This window comes from Oncorhynchus mykiss, chromosome 6 (assembly GCF_057628025.1).
Source record: "Oncorhynchus mykiss isolate SJ-2025 chromosome 6, ASM5762802v1, whole genome shotgun sequence".
Taxonomy (NCBI): domain Eukaryota; kingdom Metazoa; phylum Chordata; class Actinopteri; order Salmoniformes; family Salmonidae; genus Oncorhynchus; species Oncorhynchus mykiss.
This window is the reverse complement of record NC_143027.1, coordinates 65,000,429-65,020,863: the sequence shown is the minus strand read 5'-3', so window position 1 is coordinate 65,020,863 and position 20,435 is coordinate 65,000,429. Positions and strand designations below refer to the sequence as shown.

At 42.1% G+C, this 20,435-nt stretch overlaps 1 protein-coding gene across 2 annotated transcripts in view; it reads right to left on the bottom strand.

The window, feature by feature from the left end:
* Positions 1 to 9,623: 9,623 nt before the first annotated feature.
* Positions 9,624 to 20,435, bottom strand: part of LOC110526356 (protein mono-ADP-ribosyltransferase PARP6) — a 36,371-nt gene continuing 25,559 nt past the window's right edge. For both annotated transcript variants that reach the window (XM_036980697.2, XM_090238564.1), the window contains exon 24: positions 9,624 to 9,837. The gene's annotated coding sequence lies outside the window, so the exon portion shown is untranslated. The remainder of the gene's footprint in view (positions 9,838 to 20,435) is intronic.

The window sequence follows — 20,435 nt, the reverse complement described above, 5'->3', positions numbered from 1 at the left end:
AACACATTCTGTTTGATGAAGGGTATGTGGAGAATGAGTCAGTGTTATGGTGACAGCTGGAGGTGAGGCGCACCAGAACTCTCAACAGCAGCATCACATAATGTTAATGGACTTCTTTACAGCGCCGAGCGTACAGTTGTCATGGCAGTCTATTTTTACTTTGGTGGAGGCCCAGCAGGATCAGTGGTTCAGTGTGGTGTTTGAAGCTCACACCGATGAGATGAGTCACACGTATAGCAGCCCGGCTTCACAGAGCCCACTCAACTAGTTCACAAGCTGTTCTCGGTAGCTGCTGGCGCACATGTTGTTTGGCTTCCATCATCTCCTCGCTTTTGGAGAGAGAGGGAAGAAAAATCAACCTTTTTCACCAAATCTATTTTTCATTAGCTTTTAGCGCTTCTCTTGTATGAGCTGTTTGATTTCAGCAGAGATGTCTCTCGAGCGGTGTATTGTAGTGCCGTGTAGTGAGTTCTGGATGTGCTAAAGAGTAGCTTACAGACCTATGAAAACCTTTGGTGGATCTTGCTTGGCAGGCATAGGAGCAGGCTTTACTTTGAATGCAGATGTAGAACCATGAGCAAAACGGTACTATTTCAGAAGCATGTAAATGCATATTCTGGGGCGGAGCCACAATATTATGGAACGTTTATTTGGATAGTACATCTGTAGACGCTCTACAGACTCACTAACATTTCACATCACTAACATTTCAACTAACTATCTACTAACCCTAAACCTCCAACCCTAACCCTTATCCTAACCCTAAACTTAACCGTTACCCTAACCCTAGCCCTAACCTTACCCTTATTCTAAACCTAACCCTAACCCTAACCGTAACAGATAGTTTGTTGGTAGTATGACCATCTGTAGAGCATCTACATACATACTATACAAATAAAGTGTGAATGTTATTTTATTTCAGTACATTTTCGACATTTTCATTTTAAGTTTGGAAAAGGTTGATTATTCACATATCACAGCTTTCCTAAAGTCAGTAAGATAGTTCCAGTCTTGTCAATGTCAAGGCGAAGCAACAGTGGGTTGTAAACGTGGGATAACAATCTCCTTGGAGGAGAGGCAGGTTCCTCTGGCAAAGACATCAGAGAATGAAAGATAAACAGGGGGGGGCAAAGACTAAATGTAGCCATATCACAATATGACTGAATTATGAATGTCTACTCAGTCAGTATGTAGGATACTTTTCTCTGGGGGCTTCACAGCATCATCCAGTTGACCATTGGGCAGTGGTATAATGGGTGACTCAATCTGTCCGTGTGTGTGTGTGTGTGTGTGTGTGTGTGTGTGTGTGTGTGTGTGTGTGTGTGTGTGTGTGTGTGTGTGTGTGTGTGTGTGTGTGTGTGCGCGCACTGCAGCTCAGTCAGACCACTGTATGATTTACTTAGATAAGTCTACCTGTTAGGATGCCTGTGTACCTCAAGGGTTCAGTACAGCATTGTGCAGTTCCTCTCATTTCATACCACACAGAATAAACAGGAGAATATGCCATTACTGTATGCAGGCCTAGTTTATGTCATATAGAAATGTTTGCTTTTCTCACAGTCAATACATTTTCCTCCTACAGAGTAGACAGACAGTGAGTCCAAGGTTGCACATGAATAAATCTGCAAAGAATTGGTACTGTATGTTTGGGGTGAGACAGAGGTCAGTATGCTGTATGGTTATCTTATGCTAATGCTTGCTGGAATATTGAGAGTAGTATGGCCAGCTACAAGAGGTTTTAACTGTCACATTCTCAGGCCCTGTTACCCCTGCCAGCCAGTCATGCTGACCTCTGGCCAAACTCCTCTGGTCAACCTCCAACTACCATCAGGGGTTTTAATAGCTGTAAGGTCACTTCTGGCTATAAATACACATTTATTAAGCATTTCTGGAAAATCATGTGCTAACATACCCATATGTATTTCCTGTGTATTTACACATATTCGTGTCTATTCATGGAGGTGACATGTTGTAGCTGAATTATTTTCCAGTCTACTCTGCTAGCCTCCCTCCACCGGGTCCCAGACAGAGGCAGGACTAATGTCTGGTCCAGGGGGTTCCTTGAAGCTCTCCTGCAAGTTAATACATTCTGGGCCATCTGTTTCCACACACCTCCTTTCCATTACCAAGTGCCCCCCTCCCTGGCCCACAGTCTAATTAACTTTGGTCCCTCTCCCTCTCCCTCTCCCTCTCCCTGTGCCCAGACTCAAACTGCCCCTCTGAGAGAAGGGGAGATGGAGAGAGAGAAAGATAATAAGAAAGAGAGAGACAGAGAGAGCATCTTCCCCAATATTTGGAACCAAGACCTGATCACCCCAATCCACAAAAGTGGAGACAAATTTGACCCCAATAACTAACGTGGGATATGCGTCAACCGCAACCTTGGGAAAATCCTCTGCATTATCATTAACAGCAGACTCGTACATTTCCTCAGGGAAAACAATGTACAGAACAAATGTTAAATTGGCTTTTTACCAAATTACAGTACGACAGACCACGTGTTCACCCTGCACACCCTAGATGACAAACAAACAAACCAAAACAAAGGTAAAGTCTTCTCATGCTTTGTTGATTTCAAAAAAGCCTTTGACTCAATTTGGCATGAGGGTCTGCTATACAAATTGATGGAAAGTGGTATTGGGGGAAAAACATACAACATTATAAAATCCATGTACAAAAACAACAAGTGTGCGGTTAAAATTGGCAAAAAAAAACACACATTTCTTTCCACAGGGCCATGGGGTGAGACAGGGATGCATCTTAAGCACCACCCTCTTCAACATATATATCAACAAATTGGCTAGGGCACTAGAACAGTCTGCAGCACCCAGCCTCACCCTACTAGAATCTGAAGTCAAATGTCTACTGTTTGCTGATTATCTGGTGCTTTTGTCACCAACCAAGGAGGGCCTACAGCAGCACCTCGACCTTCTGCACAGATTCTGTCATACTTCGGCCCTGACTTCGGTCTCAGTAAGACAAAAAAAATGGTGTTCCAAAAAAGGTCCAGTCGCCAGGACCACAAATACAAATTCCATCTAGACACCTTTGCCCTAGAGCACACAAAAAAACTATACATACCTCTGCCTAAACATCAGTGCCACAGGTAACTTCCACAAAGATGTGAACGAGCTGCGAGACAAGGCAAGAAGGGTATTAAAAAAATTTGACATACCAATTAGGATCTGGCAAAAAATAATTGAATCAGTTATAGAACCCATCGCCATTTATGGTTATGACCCTACTCAACAAATTGGATGCAGTCTATCACAGTGCAATCCGTTTTGTCACCAAAGCCCCATATACTACCCACCATTGTGACCTGTACGCTCTCGTTGGCTGGCCCTCGCTTCATACTCGTCGCCAAACCCACTGGCTCCATGTCATCTACAAGACCCTGCTAGGTAAAGTCCCCCCTTATCTCAGCTCGCTGGTCACCATAGCATCTCCCACCTGTAGCACACGCTCCAGCAGGTATATCTCTCTAGTCACCCCCAAAACCAATTCTTTCTTTGGCCGCCTCTCTTTCCAGTTCTCTGCTGCCAATGACTGGAACGAACTACAAAAATCTCTGAAACTGGAAACACTTATCTCCCTCACTAGCTTTAAGCACCAACTGTCAGAGCAGCTCACAGATTACTGCACCTGTACATAGCCCACCTATAATTTAGCCCAAACAACTACCTCTTTCCCAACTGTATTTCATTAATTAATTTATTTTGCTCCTTTGCACCCCATTATTTTTATTTCTACTTTGCACATTCTTCCATTGCAAAACTACCATTCCAGTGTTTTACTTGCTATATTGTATTTACCTTGCCACCATGGCCTTTTTTGCCTTTACCTCCCTTCTCACCTAATTTGCTCACATTGTATATAGACTTGTTTATACTGTATTATTGACTGTATGTTTGTTTTACTCCATGTGTAACTCTGTGTCGTTGTATCTGTCGAACTGCTTTGCTTTATCTTGGCCAGGTCGCAATTGTAAATGAGAACTTGTTCTCAACTTGCCTACCTGGTTAAATAAAGGTAAAATAAATAAATAAATAAAATGAGGACTGGGTTCTGCTCACCAACCAAGAATTCACAAAATGGGACAAACACCAAATTGAGACTGCATGCAGAATTCTGCAAAAATATCCTCAGTGTACAACGTAAAACACCAAATAATGCATGCAGAGCAGAATTAGGCCGATACCCGCTAATTATCAAAATCCAGAAAAGAGCCGTTAAATTCTACAACCACCTAAAAGGAAATTATTCCCAAACCTTCCATAATAAAGCCATCACCTACAAAAAGATGAACCTGGAGAAGAGCCCCCTAAGCAAGCTGATCTGGGGTTTCTGTTCACAAACAGGACAGCAACACAATTAGACCCAACCAAATCATGAGAAAACAAAAATATATTATTTTTATATTATATTTGACACACACAAATTAACAAAAAAACAGAGCAAACTGGAATGCTGTTTTGCCCTAAACAGAGAATACACAGTGGCAGAATACCTGACCACTGTGACTGACCCAAAATGAAGGAAAGCTTTGACTATGTACAGAATCAGTGAGCATAGCCTTGCTATTGAGAAAGGTTGCCGTAGGCAGACCTGGCTTTCAAGAGAAGACAGGTTATGTGCACACTGCCTACAAAATTAGGTGGAAACTGAGCTGCACTTCCTAACCTCCTGCCAAATACATGACCATATTAGAGACACATATTTCCCTCAGATTACAAAGATCCACAAGATTTCGAAAACAAACCCAATTTTGATAAACTCACATATCTACTGGGTGAAATACCACAGTGTGCCATCACAGTAGCAAGATTTGTGACCTGTTGTCACAACAAAAGGGCAACCAGTGAAGAACAAACACCACTGTAAATACAACCCATATTTATGTTTATTTATTTATCTTTTGTACATCGTTACATTACTGTATATAGACATAATATGACATTTGAAATGTCTTTATTCTTTTGGAACTTTGGTGAGTGTAATGTTTACTGTTCATTTGTATTGCTTATTTCACTTTGTTTATTATCTACTCCACTTGCTTTGGCAATGTTAACATATGTTTCCCATGCCAATAAAGCCCTTGAATTTAATTTAATTGAGAGAGAGAGGGACAGAGACTGAGATGGTGGTTAAGAGAGAAAGAATAGGAAAAATATATATTCAGTCAACCTGTTGTTTTGAAGAGGACACATCTCTCAAGGCTACACATTCTGGGGTCCACACTATTCTGAAAGACTTTTCATTGTTCAGGGACAACGTTATTAATTAGCATGTGTGTGTGAAGGGTACTTAACACTTTGATAAAGAGAGGGAACATTTGTGAGCCAGTTGTATCACTGCTATTTGTAATAACCCAAAGCCTTCGTTGGGAGAGGAATACTAATTGTAGGGGGATGAATAAATGAAAAGCCACAGAACAATTTAAAACCGAAGACATTCCCTGTGAAGAATAGACCCACAGAATGAAGGCGAAAAGGAAGTCATGAAAACTCATTTGATCTATTCACATTTATGCCATTCTCAAATAAACATGAATACATCTCGTTTGAAACCATTTTTTGTATTTTCTCTGGATCTATTATTTTGTAAAGAACTAAGATGTAAATTGATGTATAAACCTGAGGTGAGAGTAAGAACAGAACCATCGGGCTTTTGAAAAAGATCATTTAAAAATGTCGACGTCTTTAGATAATCGCGTGCCCTTGGCATATAGCTCGGTACTTGTTACAAACACTTTAAGCTTTTATTCCAGTTTAAATTCTCGAATCTTTGTTTTGCCATTGATCTCTAAAAAGTCACTCAAAACATGTACAAATTGGAGTATTGCAATAAATTATATACAATTTGTCACCCAACAAGCTTATGCGACAGTACTGTATGCTACCTTAACACAGGTTCAGCACCTCCATTAAAGAGAAATGCAGATTTTATATGCAGCCACATGAAACTGTAATGGTCTTGGAGGAGATGATACCACAGCAGCTGGCCTGTTGACTATGGAAGGGGGGTGTATACGGTTTTTTGACACCCTGTTGAAGAGTCTGGTATTTCCATGAATCCCATGCATAATAAACCGTACAGACCTGTTGTCAACCCAGGGAAGTCTCTTCATGGGGAAGCATGGCAATAAGTTACTGCTTCTTGTCATATGCCAGCCTGGTTTGCTATTACTGTTTGTGTGCAGGACCATTGTCTGTTGGCCCAGGGGGTATTCTATTCGAGGCTGATTTCAGCTTTATGACGCAGACAGACAGAGAGAGCCTCTACAAATACTAGGGAGCAGGCAGAGCCTTGGCAAACACCTACATCTCCTCTTCAAATAAATATCTCAATTCCCCTCCAAATGGAATTTGTGAGATGCAAAAATAGGTGGTGAGTATTTGCACATGACCATCAGTGGTGGGAGAGGAGGGGGAGGAGGGGGAGGAGGGGAGATGATGAGGTGTTTTACAACTCCGAGGAGCCTATCAGGAAGGGCACGTCCCTCATTACCTGGTGTTTGAGAGAGATGCAGCTGCAGCACGTTAAGAGGCCCATTTCACCCAGACCTCGACCTGCATCAGAGAGGGGAGGGAGAAAATCTCTGACATGACCTCCAGCGAGGCGAGCGTGTCGGGAACCACTGGAGACGGGGGTTGGAACGGATGGAGGAGAGGGGGATAAACACATGCCTCGCAATCAGCCATGAAATGCAACCTGGCAGCTATTGGGCTTTGGCCTGCAGGGGGCCTTTCTCTACAAAACCGACTGAGGCCTGTGGAACGACACTGAGGGAACCTGAGAGAGGGAGAGGAGAGAGAGAGGGTGAGGAGAAAGAGGGGGGAGAGGAGAGAAAGGACAGAGTGAGGGGGAGAGAAGAGAGGGCACGCCACCTCACAGGGCTGTTTATTAATGTAATAAAACACAGGCTGGCTCTCAGTCTACACCACACCTGACCTCCACAGGAGAGAGAGAGAGAGAGAGAGAGAGAGAGAGAGAGAGAGAGAGAGAGAGAGAGAGAGAGAGAGAGAGATGGAGAGAGATGTGTGTAACTGGGAGTGTTGTAACTGGGACAGGATATTGGAAGGATAAGGCAGGAAACAAGAGAGGACAGGCAGAGACACATTAACATATGACGTGATGAGAGGGAGGAAAGATGTGGACACAGAGGATGAGAACCAGGGACAGAAATAGAACAGGCAAATAAACAGATAGGATAGAAAGAAGATGCACAGGTGGAGAGTGAATCACAAACCAACAACAGAAGAAGACATAACAACAACAGAAAGCCACTGAGAGGTAAATGAGAGGCCAAATGGAGGGGATCTAGGGAGAGGGAGAGGGAGAGGGAGAAGGCCAGGGCAGATTGTGGCCCAGGGGTCTGTGTGAAATATGAAGAATGTCATGTAATCACATTAGACAAAGTGCACTTCTGTGTCTAATCACTTCCCATCCTGCCTGTCTGTCCCTCTCTCCATCCGCTCACCTGTGGGCGGAGGGACCCAGTGAGGCATACAGGGCGGGAGAGACGGGGCTGGGCTGTGAAAGGGGGGAGGTGAGAAGGGTGAGTGGGGAGGGGGGTGGCAGCTTGAAGCACACCCTGTCACGATCCATTTCTCGTCTCCACAGCCCACATTAGACGCATTGTCACAATAATTACATTTCTCTGTATTAATTGACGACTTGTAATGGAAATGTGAGCAGTCGGGGAATGTATCAAAGTACAACAACAACAATAGCAGAGGCAATAACAAAACAAATATCATCTGGACAATTGAGGGAGGGAATTAGACATGATTGATGAGTATTGGGGCCTCAGAGTCAGCCACACACTGTCACACTGTCTGTGTGCTCTGGGACGTCTGACACTATGCATTTCACTGGCTTGTGTGTGTGTGAGCGCACGTGCCTGAGATTATGTGCATTTGTCTGTTTGTATGTGGGCTAAAGACTTTGCTCAGAGGGAAATTAAACCAGCTAATGAGGAATGAGGAATTGGTAATCCACGGCAGAATTGAATTACCATGCAATAATACTTATTTCTATAACAAACAACAAAACAACTGACGTTTTGAGGAGCTTAATCCCGTTCATCTGTAAGCTTTCCTTTTGTCATCAGTGTTTACACAAAATCATTTGAGTGTAGAAGCACAGAATCATTACCTCATTGGCAGGAAAGCCCATTTCGCTCATGTTCTACATGGTCAATGCAGTTGGATGTGACCCTACCTGTTATTCTAGTTCTAGCACTAGATTCAGCCTTCTGATCATAGGGACACGTACTGCAGAAGATTCAAAAGAGCTGCAGAAAGTTTCTCGCCATGTATAATCAATACAATAAACAGAATCAATCATTAGTTATAATACTCTAATATATCTGTAACCCCAGTAATCCTTCCTCATCTCCTCTATCTTCCCAGACCCATCACCGCGCCTTATCTTGCTGCCCTCAGAGCATAGCCCCACCATATGACCTCATCATTCAGGGCCATGTCCTGTTGCCCTTAGGGACAGGGCCACATGTTTGACTGACTCACACCACTCCCACATGGCTCTTCTACAGTACATAGGTAGAGTGGTTATGGACTGTGAGCTGCTACCTTTCTTTCAGCCTCTCAGTAAGGATGTGGGCTCAGGTTTGCAGTGTGTTGGAATGTCTCTGGAGACAGGAGGACTTGAGTTCAGTGTGGTCCAGGGAGAGAGAGAGGGTGACCAATGAGTGAAACATCTGGCTGGAGACAGGGATTGGGACAGTATGGGAGTGGGGAAACAGAGAGGAAGCTCATCTGTTTGGCACATCTCCTTTGTCCCAGCCTCTCTTGGAGCACAATCTCTCCTTCATTGTTTCTGGCATCTTTATCTGAGACTGACAGATGGATCTCACTCCCTCGGTACACACTCACACAACTTGTACACACACACACACACACACACACACACACACACACACACACACACACACACACACACACACACACACACACACACACACACACACACACACACACACACACACACACACACACACACACACATACACACACACACACACACGCACACACGCACGGATGCACACACAAATCCATCCTTACTCTTCTCTTGAATGCTTTGGAGAGAATGGGAAGCTGCGCAAACATGCCTGGCACTCATTCCAGGGTTCTGAGTGAAGCTCCAGCCACCACAGCAAACATTTCCCCACACAGTTTTTATTCCTTATAACCATGGCGATGGGAGGCTCAAGCGCTTTCAGCGTGGCCAGGAAGGAACCAGTGAGCTGAGCTGAGCATACCGCTCTCTCCCTGTCTCCCTGCCTGCTCCAGGAAACAGCTGCGTATTGGGGGGAAATGTGCGCGAGAGGAGGGACCCAGGCTGGCCCCGGGGAAAATGAAATGTAGATTTTGCGACGTGGGCTCATTTTCTGCAGTCTGGAGCTGTCTGATAGGGCCTGACTGGAGGCTTATTTGATTAGTTTAATTCACAGCCTTGTGTGGTCCTCTGCAGAAATGTACCCCCAGGTAATTAACAATGTTGTTTCTGTTGAGCAATGGAACAATCACACACAAAACTGTGAACTGTGTGTATGTTGGCTTCACAACAATGTTCATAGTTATGACACCTACACAAGAGGTGGAACAATCATCTTTTTTATTGCTGCCATGATTTGATGACTCCTGAGAGTGTGCTCTTCTCCAGCACGTCAGTGCCTCATCACTGTGAGATAAGCTGCTCTGCAGCAGGCAGCATCACATCAGGAATCGCTCCTAGCTGAGTCATCCAGCACATCGTATTTCCTCATACCGTCTCGTACATGCCAGTGTCTCTTCTTCCTGCATCCTATGACTAACAACATGAGACAAAAAAAACAACATCATTCACTCTTAGAATTAGGGGTGACTCGAAGAACCCTGAAGATCCTCAAGGAACCCTGGAATTCCTCAAGCAACCATAGCTTTCAATGGTTAATACTTGCACATTTGGTTAGTTGAGGGGTTCTTGGAGGAACCTTTAATGTTTCAATGTAGCAAAGGTTCCTGGAGAAACAGTATACACTTCCACCTTTAATAACAATACCACAAAACACATGATCAGGCATGACATTTACTCTCACGTGTGGTCCAAAATAACTATCTGATAGCCACACCTCCAATAAGTCACACCTCCAATTTTCTGATAAGGTGCCTCAACTATAATATATTATTAAAACGGTTCAACATTTAACCCCTCCCACAACAGAAAGGTTACTATTTGAACCTTTACAACGGGGTTTCTTTGAAATAACCTTTTCAGAGGGATTCCTCAAAGAACCTTGAATTGAAAAGGTGCCCCCATAGTGGCAAACGTTTTGAACCCCAAAAGGTTTTTCGAGGCTCAGACATAGGAGCACACACACACACTCACACACAAGGGAACATGGACAAAGAAAACCGTAAATGTCACGCCACAGTGAGGAAGAAAGTGGAAAACAATGCATGATGGGAGGAGGGGTTAAGTGATCAGAGTGGGCGACTCTTACATCATGTAGGGCACAGTGCATGATGGGAGTAGGGGTTTGGCAACATACCCTTCTGAATTCCATATCTCAGTCCTCAAGCACTGTGAAATTAGAATACAAATGAAGACTAGACTATTTTGCCATGAGATCTGGAGGCACAATTTGAAGTGACAATGGGCAAAGGGGACCCAGCTCAGTAAAGGGGACCCAGCTCAGTGCAATATCTACGGTATCTCTCCTACCAAACGGTTAAAAAAAAAAGTATTGCTCCCTCTGCCCTTCTCCTTCTGTCTGCACCCTCTCATTTGTCACATTTACAATGGAAACATCCAAATTTACAGATGCTATCAATTAATCACCTCCGGTCTAATTACAATCCAATTAACCTCGCTTTCCGTGCTCCATGCCTGCAGCAGGACGGACACTTCTCTGTCCCAGTTCCCTCCATACTCAATCACTAAGCACATATACACACACACAAAGAGAAAGGAGGTGAGGGAGAGAGACTGGAAAGAAAACAAGAAAGAATGAGAGAGAGTGAGAGCGCAAGAGAGAGCAAGAGAGAGAGAATGTGACCATGAGCTGGAACCGGTCTCTCTCTGGAGGGGAGACACAGGTGTGTCTTGTGAGAGAGAAGAGCTGGATGAGCACTGTCAAGAGGAGGGAGGGATGTGTTCAATCTTTAGGCTTTGCTTTCCTCTGTCACCATGGGATACTTCAGTGTCATACACCAATTGGTGCCCAGCTCGTATGGGCTTATACGACACTATTTCTTTAAGTAGGTGGATGTGTGTGTCTCTCCCTCAGTTCTAACCCCAGATGGATATACACCATGACTATTACCTGAGTAGGCAGGCCTGGATTTACAGCGGGCTGTCAGCCGGGGCTTTTAACGTCACACTGGGGCTGTTTTACAGCTCTGCCCGAGGGCCCCAATCGGCTTTCAATTAGCAGGTGAGCTGCAGCCCTGCTACCAATCAATAGCCTAGTCCAGCCCAGGACACTGAAGCACAGGCAGGCTGGCTGACTGGATGGAGGGGACCCAGGGGCTGGCAGGGGGGAGAGGGGGGTGTACAGGAGGGGCTAGGTAGACTCATGCCACATAGCCAGAGGGCTGCAGGTGGAAAGGGTCTGGGGTCTGTCATTCTCTGTCTCCCCTCTCGTTTTAAACTTAGTCTGCAACCTCCAGTGTGTCTCACTACTGAGAATTCAAAACCAAGGGAAGGGAACTGAGGAACAGAGAAAGAGAGAGAAAAGACAGAAAGTGATTGCCTCAATTCTTATCGTCAACCTCTATGAGATGGTCTCTCTCTCTCTCTCTAGTACATGAAAAAACCCAACTCCCCCTAGTGTCAGAAGAGAGAACAGACCTGCCAAGCCAGTGAATACTGTAGCATGGAATTACATGCAGCTCTTTCCTTGCATCACACTTGATTTTGAAAAGCGATGCTGTCATACCATTTCTGTTCTTATTCTGCTCACTTCAGCATTCTGTCTCTACAAAGTCACAGCTCAGAAACAAAGAGAGGGAGAGCAGTATTGTGTCTAAGGGATGAGCAAACATAGAGGCATGGAGAAGAGGAGCTATGGAAGGAGGAATAAGCAACATGGGTCTCTTTGAACGCTCCACGGGGTGGGGATAGGGGAAAGGGTTTTGGGGGTTGTTGGGGGGTTGAAGTTGGGAGTGGGGCCAGGGTATGCCTCCCTTCCACGAGGGGTAGCTTCAAGGGGGAGAGGCAACATGGGCGTCTTTGAAGGCTCCTCAGCAGGGGGGTAAGGGTGTGTGTGTGTGTGTGTGTGTGTGTGTGTGTGTGTGTGTGTGTGTGTGTGTGTGTGTGTGTGTGTGTGTGTGTGTGTGTGTGTGTGTGTGTGTGTGTGTGTGTGTGTGTGTGAGCGTGTGTGCGCTTGTGAGTGTGTGTGTCTGTGTAGAGGGAGGGATGTAGTTGGTAGAGGAGCATGGCAGCTATACATCTCACTCTGAGCAGAGAGAACAGAGCTGGAAGGGGAGACAGGCAGCTCTTCCCTCCACACATCTCTGTTCAAAGGCGCCATCAAAGTCTGGCAGAAATGTCAGTGCTGTAGGCAGGGGACCGGCCTCTGAATGTCACTCCTTCTCAGGTCAGCACAGAGCGTGCCTGCCATGCTCCAGAGGAGGGAGGGAAATCGAGAGAGGAAAAGTAGAGAAGGGATAGTGTCTGTGAGAAAGTACAGGGCTACTCAGTCTATCATACGATATTTCTGGGATTTTTTTCCAGGCTGTTGGAGAGAGAGGTTTCTGAGATAGGTTTGACACCTGCAACCTCCTAGGTTAACAACAACCGTTCCCACAACTTTAGAGAACATTCCTTTCAGAGTCTTACTAGGTCATTGTCTAATGTTTTCTAGGAATGTTCCTTTGATGTGCAAGGAATGTTTCCAAGAGACCTTTCCATTAATGTCAATTAAAACGTACTCAGAATGTAAGATATGAATGTCCTAGACACGATACATGGGAATGTTACGAGAACATTCATGTGTCCAGTTTTCTGAGGTTTAGGATTCACCCTTCAAATTCCATCAAAGTCCCACCAAACACACACAGAATATGGTTGCCATGTTCTCAGAATATAAGATAATGGGGCCTCCCGAGTGGCCAGGGGTCTAAGTCACTGCATCGCAGCGCTAGAGGCATCACTACAGACCCGGGGGCGATCCCGAACTGTGTCACAACAGGCCTTGAACGGGAGTCCGATAGGGCAGCGCACAAATCCTCCGAAGGCACTTATGTAGATGAAACAATTTGATAGGTGTAAGCAAAAGGGTGAATGCACTTTTAAGTAAATCTCAGTTTTGTTAAAAGTACACTCAAGAAAAACTATTTTATTGATCATAGTGATTCAAGAGTATCATTAAAACAGGTTAACACTCTCCACCAACATTAGACAACTATACTGAAAGCTCTTAAATTATAAGTAAATCAAATCAATTATGACAATAGTCAGATTAACCGATACAGACATGGTGGCGTAGCGGAGCACCGTGAACCAATAGGTTGTGAGTTCAAATCCCAGGTGAGGACATGTTGAATAATAATTACTGCATAAATGAACATGCACAATGTAATCATGTACGTCAAATATGTAAGTTGAAAACACTGTATGTTATAAGCACTGTGTGTGAGTTTCCCTAACCTTGCCAACAGACAAAGAGCTATGAATGGATCCGTGGTTCACCAACCAGGGCCTTGATTGGCTCGGCAACAGTAACAAGGCGAGTTGTGTAATGCCATTTTTAGGTTTGGAAGAACTTTTCTTTGGGACCATCAGGCGACGTCCTGAGAACTGATACACAGAAACGTTCCTGCAACATTGACATTAAAAGTGTCTAGAAAACGTTTAGCTTATGTTCTGAGAACATGGTAACCATTTCCTGTGTATGTTGGGTGGGCAGATGATGGCGTATTCTCCTAACCCTGACAAAACTGGACACGTGAATGTTCTCATGAACCAAGTCTAGAACAGTAAGATATTGTCTTTGACCCACATGCTCACACCCACATCTCCAGCGTCGTCGTCACTCTCCGCCACATGGCCTCAAACTGCACCATCTTGTTTCTTTCCATCGCCCATAAACGTTCAACATTTAGATAATAAAGAATTTTAACTTTCCATTGTTGTTAACGACAGAGGATAGGTTGATTTCCCGTTTGTAAGTGTATGTTTCTTCGTGACGATTGACTAGAAGAAAGAAATTCCAACCCATCGGATGTCACTGCACCCTCATACGGCAGACAGACGGATTAAAGGTACGTTTACATTGTAATACTTCTAACAGACAACTTTCTTCCGCCGCCCATACGTTTTGGACTTCATAACATTCCCAGAATGTGGATTATTGAGTCATTGTTAGTTGTACACTTCAAACATGACTCTGCCGTTATACAGTAGAATTAGTGAATTGTATCTCTTTTTATCAAGTTCTATATTTACTTTATACTGGATGAAGCATACATTTTCGTTAACTGTAATTTTGTTAGTTATGTTCCAACATTCCCTCCATCTTGTGCCAATATCAGTTATTTTAAAGTTTTGGTTCCAATCATTTATATTTGTTCTAAGAGATTGTCAGTTGGATAGGCTCTCTGCACGGTTTTGTATAGGCTACCGATCATATGAATATCCTTTTCTGACTCAAACAGGGTTCCCTCAAGACTTCTCTGATGTACAAAATATTTCAAAACGAAATGAAAATATCTACAATGTTCAATCCAAAATGGCTTTTTAATGCTGTCATGGAAATGTAAGGTTTTTCTATGCCTTTAGTTTTCCATGTGCACCAATTTATTGGTGAATTCTGAAAAACTATACAAGGATTGTTCCATAGGGTTGAGTTTTAGGGAGTGATATTGGTTCTTGTGAAATGTTTAATTTTCTTCCATATCGTTATAGTGTTCTTAACTATGAAGTTGTTAATGTTCTTAGCTTTATTCTTGGAAAATAGACAAGTAAAAAGATTCTGGGGGTGAGCATGTGCATCTTCAATATGTACACAGTGTTCCTCTTTAGTGCATTTAACTATATGTGGCAAGTAAAAGCCTTGGGTGGCGAGTTGATACAATCCCGAGTCTGGAAGGTTAAAACCACCCTCAGATTTAAGAAGATGTAAAACTTTCCTTTTTATTTTATGAGTTTTATTTGCCCATACTGTATAAAGTCTGCTATGAACAAGTATACTTAAAAAATACATATGTATTCGATGGGGTAATTGGGATGACCGAGTTTAAGTATAAAATCTTTGGGAGCCATGCCATTCTGAATAAGTTTATTCTACATGTTAGATTTATGGGAAAAAAATTTCATTAGGAGTGCTTTTAAATGGTTGAGTAATGGGATAAAGTTGTATTAATATATTTGTTGTTTGTTGTCAAGCATCCTTAGTATTTTTTTATATTTTAGTCATCCACTTAAAGGATTGCTGTTATTGTCATTACTCAATTTTTTTCCACGTAAATTTTATATCCTGACATTTTACAGTATTCTTAAAATATTGAGTTTTCAATATTGGTCAGGTATATCAGGAGGTCGTCTGTATCAGGAGATCGTCTATATCAGGAGATTGTCTGTAAATAAGTTTCGTTAATATTTATGTTTACCAATATTGATACCTGTTACGTTTGGGTCCTGTCTAATTCTTTCTGTAAGTGGTTCAATTGCCAGTGCGAGCAAGAGGGGGAGAGAGGACATCCTTGTTTTGTGCCCCTTTATAAAACAATTTCTTGGAGTTCTTAAAGTTTTTGCTTTAGGAAATGTACAGTGCATTCAGATCCCTTTAATTTTTCCAAATGTTGTTACATTACTGCCTTATTCTAAAATGGATTCAATCAACACATAATACCCCATAATGACAAAGCAAAAACAGGTTTCCATAAATGTTTGCACCTTAAAAATATATATATTTATGGAGACCTGTTTTTGCTTTGTCATTATGGGGTATTATGTGTAGATTGAATCTGCAAAGTCTCATAGCTATGACACTTTGCTAAGAGACTCCAAATTGAAACGCCAAATGAAACTCTCCAAATTAAAATGCATCTTGTTTCCATTGATCATCCTTGAGATGTTTCTACAACATTATTGGAATCCACCTGTGGTAAATTCAATTGATTGGACATGATTTGGAAAGGCACACACCTGTCCATATAAGGTCCCACAGTTGACAGTGCATGTCAGAGCAAAAACCAAGCCAAGAGGTCAAAGGAATTGTTCGCAGAGCTCCGAGACAGGATTATGTCGAGGCACAGATCTGGGGAAGGATACCAAAACATTTCTGCAGCATTGAAGGTTCCCAAGAACACAGTGGCCTCCATCATTCTTAAAAATAAGAAGTTTGCAATCACCAAGATTCTTTCTAGGGCTGGCCTCCCGGCCAAACTGAGTTATTGGGGGAGAAGGGCCTTGGTCAGAGGGGTGACCATGAACCCGATGACCACTTTTACAGAGCTCCAGAGTTCCTCTGTGGAGATGGGAGAACCTTCCAGAAGAACAAACATCTCTGCAGCACTCTACCAATCAGGTCTTTATGGTAGAGTGGTCAGACGGAAGCCACTCCTCGGTAAAAGGCACATGACAGGCAGCGTGGACTATGCCAAAAGGCACCCAAAGGACTCTCAGACCATGAGAAACAGGATTCTCTGGTCTGATGAAAGCAAGATTGAAGTCTTTGGTCTGAATGCCAAGCGTCAAGTCTGGAAGAAATGTGACACCATCCCTACGGTGAAGCATGGTGGTCGCAGCATCATGCTGTGGGGATGTTATTCAGCAGCAAGCACTGGGAGAATGTCAGGATTGAGGGAAAGATGAAAAGAGAAAAGTACAGAGAGATCCTTGATGAACACCTGCTCCAGAGCCCTCAAGACCACTTTACCATTGAGGACCACTTTGGAAACAAGCGTTTTAATTAATACCTTCAGGTGATATCCTCTGGGTCCACATTGTACATTTTGTTGTATTTGTCTGTTACCAAAAATAAATTCAATTCAGGACCTCAGACTGGGGCAAAGGTTCACCTTCCAACTGGACAATGACCCTAAGCACACAGACAAGACAATGCAGGAGTGGCTTCAGGACAAGTCTATGAATGTCCTTGCCCAGCCAGAGCCTGGACTTGAACCCGATTGAACATCTCTGGAGAGACCTGAAAATAGCTGTGCAGTGACGCTCCCCATCCAACCTGACAGAGCTTGAGAGGATCTGCAGAGAAGAATGGGAGAAACTCACAAAATACAGGTGTGCCAAGCTTGTAGCGTCATACCCAAGAAGACTCGAGGATGTAATCGCTGCCAAAGGTGCTTCAACAAAGTACTGAGTAAAGGGTCTGAATTCTTATGTAAATGTGATATTTCAGTTCAATATTAAATTCTTATGTAAATGTGATATTTCAGTTTTCATTCTTAATACATTTACAAAAAAATCTAAATAGGGGCTCTACTTTGTCCCAATATGTTAAATACAATTCTATGGGAAAGCCTTCTTAATATTTCGTATATCTAACATAACTGTTTTTGTGATTATTTTTTGTCTGCTGATAATTTCTTCAGGGTTGTTGAGTCTAAGAATGCTGTAGGATCAGTTCCACTGTTGTTTAATTCTGATTTATATAGATTTTCATATAATCGTGTTGTTGTTTCTAATGAACACATCTGTATCTTTTAAGATTATAACTGGTTTGGCGTGTATTCGTTTTGTGAGGGTTGCGAGATGCTTACCAGGTTTTTTGCCATTAAGTAGTATGCTTTATTTGAGTTTAACCTGTAGTTGTTGGCTCTCTTCAAAAGTAAAGTATCATATTCCTGCTTAAATTCAGACATTTATTTTCTTCTTAACCTTGTAAAGATTTTTTATGGGCTTTTTAATTTCTAACTCAGATTAAACGTTTGCCGTGTATGAGATTATCATTCCCCTAATGTACGCCTTTAAAAGCATCCCAAATTATATCGGGGCCAGCTTTTCTCTATCCTGTATGTCTACATTTGTAATGGTAAAGGTCTTTATTTTTCATTTAGGTATTTAATACATTTTGGGTCTTCAAGATCCGCTCTGTTCATTCTCCATATTCTGTTGCTAGGTGTATTTTCTATTAGTGTAATTAAGCATGATAACAGAGAATGATCTGATATCACTGATATGTCATGGATTTCTTAACCCAGTAAATTGTTGAGTACATTTTTTTAAATAAAAATGTTAAAAAAAGATATATATATATTTTCTTACTTTGAGAGAAGAAAAAAAGAGTAGTCTTTTGTAGTTGGGAATAGTAATCTTCAGGTGTCCTGTAGATTATTTGTAGAGATTACATTGTTAAGCCTCTTTGGAGGCTCCTTGAATTCTTCTTTTTTTATTACTGCGTCTGTCAATGTTATTGAATGTATGATTTAGGTCGCCTGCTAAAATAATAGTTCCTGTCTGGATTTGATCTAATACAGCTGGAATTCTATCTAAAACACCATATTTGCACCTGGTGGGATAGACAATGAAATCAATGTGTATTTGTGTATATGTATATGTGTATTTCTCACCATGTACAATTCAACATCAAGAAACGACCTTCGTGGTCCGTGTGCTGGGATATAAGCGAAAAGGGTTTATTCTTATTTATTTATTTATCAGGATGCTTACACCTCTGCTGTTACTAGAGTAGGTGGCAGCATAGGCCTCACCAACCCAGCTCCTCTTTAAATATTCAATTTAGTATTTTTTTAAATGTAACTCTTGCAGGAAAACAACATCTGCTGATGGCACCACAGGCTAATAGGCACCACAGGCTAGTAGGCACCACAGGCACCACAGGCTAATAGGGATTTTTTTCTTTACTCTCATCAGACTGAAACTTTACCATTTGAAAGTATACATAAATACAATATATTATTGTATTACAAGTTGTATTTATTTTAAAAGGAAAATATGCGAATGAGGCAACCCACCATAAATATGCGCTAATTTGCATATTACGAGAATCTGTTTTTCAACACATTGCTTCAAGGCAGAATGTTTTGTTTTTGTTTTATTGTGATAAGACACGCAATGGTCAGACTTCTACAGATCAGTTTATCAAAATATTGTCATTTCATGGAATCATTTAAAAAACACTATTCACATGTATGACGGATGCATATATTGCATACATTTGCACATAAAATTACACTTAAAATCAAAACAACACTAGATATAAAAAAAAGCCTCTGTAAAAGAACCTGTGTGTGGAATAATGGGTATGTATGTCCTTTGAAGACTGAGAAAAATGAATTGGCGCCACGGGAACATGTCATTTTGAGAAAATGGCTGATAAATGATAGGCTAATGCAATTAAAATGTACTTTCCATAAATATGACCATTTATGTCACATTAATTAAACTCTTATTCACATATCACTTCTAAACTGACAAATAAACATAAAATATACATTTTACAAATACAATAGCATATTTAATACATTTGTTTCAAGCAATAGAGCATATGCTTTGAATACTGGTCTTTGGCAAATATGCAGTTTTGGGCAAATTCTCATATCACTTTGCTCAATTTGTCACATACAGTACAAAGATTTTGTGTGACTGTTGAAATGTGCAGAACATTGACTGTAGATCTTTCTGAATCTCTGCAACTAAAGTGGGGGGACAAAGTACTTATTAAGTCTGTCGACATTACAGACATAACTGCAGGACTAAATATTAGCATATCAGCATGTAGGCTACAGCCCTGTGACACTGTAAGCCTATGTTACAGTCTCAATGTATAGTTATGTTTTCCTATCACTCTGTTTTATTCACTTTGAATACATTTGCTGGAGCAAGGAAATAAATATAATTTATACACAGCAAGTCACCTGACAATAATGTGCTACAATCCCTTTTTATTTACCTGGCATGTCTCTGATATGAGCTGAGATGCAAGGAAGGAATCCCCAGGACTTGGCTTATTTTCTTTAGAGCTGCATAACCAAGTCCAAGTTCGTGGGCTAGAAGAACCATCCTCACATTTATATCAAATGCCACATCTACCCTGGAGCACTCCTGCAGCCTGGAGGAAGTGTCAACACTCCTAAATGCATCACGATCACCTTCACAGTCTGCACATTCTATCATGACATAATTGCAGAATCACTGGTTGGTGAAGTCTATGGTGATTTTAAGTCCAGTGTTTAGACATTTAGGGCAAATCAAATCATGTACATGTTGGTTTATTTGAGACATGTGGAATAAAAGCCATTGTTGTCTGTCTGCTGTCTGGTTGATCGCTGCTAACGTAGTTGTCATCTTCATCTCAAATAATTTGGGTCTCAACGCGCTGCTGCGGGCTACTTCCTCTACCTATACTGCCACGATCGGCGGATCAGACAGATTTTTTCTTTCATTTACTGCTTTTCTCGCACTGGCTAACTGAGATCGCCTGTTTTTATTCACATACTGTA